Source organism: Alligator sinensis, unplaced genomic scaffold (assembly GCF_000455745.1).
Source record: "Alligator sinensis unplaced genomic scaffold, ASM45574v1 scaffold126_1, whole genome shotgun sequence".
In the NCBI taxonomy this organism is placed as follows: domain Eukaryota; kingdom Metazoa; phylum Chordata; order Crocodylia; family Alligatoridae; genus Alligator; species Alligator sinensis.
The window spans coordinates 4129001-4131122 of record NW_005841842.1 but is presented as its reverse complement, the minus strand read 5'-3'; positions in this window follow the sequence as shown (position 1 = coordinate 4131122).

Below are 2122 nucleotides of genomic sequence, written 5' to 3'. Positions count from 1 at the left end.
CCCGGCCCGCCATGCTGCCCCCGGCCCCGGCCAGCCCGGTCCCTGCCTCACATGCTCCGCGAGCCGCGGGAGGGGGCGGGGCGGACACACGTGCAAGCCCCGCCTCCAGCCTCCCGCCCGGCAACTCGCACGTGGGGGCTGTGGCGACTACCGCCTCCCAGTCTTAGCACCGGGGCCAGCGAGTCTGCTTGCCTAGCGCCCAGCGAAGGATGACCCGGCCCCGGGCGGGCTAGGTCTAGATCTGGATCTGAAGCAAGAGCCGGTGGAGTGAGGCGCTGCAGTGCTGCCTCTCCTCTTCATCCGCCGCCTTGCTTCTACCTGCGCGCATTGCACCAGCCTCCAGCTGCAACTTGTCCACATCTCCCACTAACAAATCTGTGTTTTCCTGGGCGGAAGAGCCTTCCTGACTCAGCCCCAGTGAAGACCTACTTTTACTGATCGTGTCCGTGATGTTTTAAGCCGTGATGGTCCAGGTTATGAGGGGCAAGTATTTTTTAGGGCAATATCTTGTGTTGAACCAACTGTGTAGTAGAGTTAGGCAAGCTTTTGAAAGCAATTTTGTCTTGTGTGCTTTGTCTGAGGAAAAAAGTTCTCGAAAATGTGTCCAACTCTACTACACAGTTCATCCAAGGAAAGCTAACAAACACCCTAAGAAATCCTGGCCTCTCCTACATTGACTGACACATTTACAAGACACTGGGGCTAAAGGACAATGGCAAGGTTGTGAAATGATAAGCCATAAATAGCATTTAATAAAAACATACACCGTGGTAGTAGAACTGCATTATTGCCATCTTTAATGAAAACCTAGGGAAACTGGGCATAAAAACCAGTGGTAAAGTAGCAGTAACCTGCTCTAAATGGTGACTTTCTCATCTAAATCTACTAGTTAGGGTACTGTCCTACAGAAAAATGTGGTGCATTATAGTGCACAAGCTGAATCAATCCACAAGGTGCTCTTATTGCAAAAAAAGGCAATAGCATACTAGGTATGAACAAGAGTGTCCCTTGCCCATCCAGAAAAGCAACTCCAGCTCTTTTCAGCACTGGTGCAGGCTCAATTGGAGCACTGTATCCAGTTGGCTGCACTGCACCTTGAAACATGGATAAATTGGAAAGAGTCCAGTGGAAAGCAACAAAAATGGTCAGCGGTCTAGAGAGCATGATTCATGGCACTCACTTCCACATCTGTAACACTGAGATTTTTAAGCAGGAGTGTTTTTAAGTACACAAACACTCAAAATATTCACTTGGATGTTTCTCCATGGTTTCTGTAAGATTATTAAAAAGATTACTGGATTGGAAAGTGTTTATTTCATTTAGTCTATGCATCACGACCATCAGTAACACAAATTCTCTCTCTCACCCTTTTCAATAAGAAATCAGAACTCAGTTAGTCTCAGACATAAATGCTTTATTTGTACCATGACTGCAGAAAACAAATTATTGACTCATTAGAGCTTCACAAAGCCTTGTTGCCTTAAAACCTCAAACCTTATACTCAGCATGGCCACGTTGCGCGTGAAGTGATTGATTCATCACTTATCACGATCGGAAAGTTATGGAACATATGGAAAGTTACAAAGGATAATAAAAAAACCTGGCAAGACAAAGACTAAGGAATGATTTTCAAATAATTACATGCAGAAAAGGAATGCTGAAATATTAAAAGTACCTGACTACAGTAAATTAGACTTTCAGAGGTCACCTCAAATTGATTTTAAAATGTCACAAAAGGGTACATTCAATAAATTATTTAATAGGACAATTATTTTCAACACACAAAAATATCATTTATTATGAAACAGATGAGACAAGTCTCTAATAACAAAGAGCAGTAGCTGGCATCAGGATAAAATAAATGCATGGTTTATATGAACTATAGTCCCAATCCTACCAATATTTATGGACATGCCACAGTGTTGCTGATAGTCTCATTGCCTGATTCTGTTTTCATTAAAGCTCCCGTATAGGGCTGCCAGTATAAAGAGGCCTTGAACTGGGCACAAGTTAAATTCATCTCTCTTGTTAGGCTCCTTTACTATGCTGCATTGGTATAAAAGGGTCTGCTTACATCAGTGGGACAAGTCAGGTAGGCATATTCCTGTGTTCTCGTGAACAA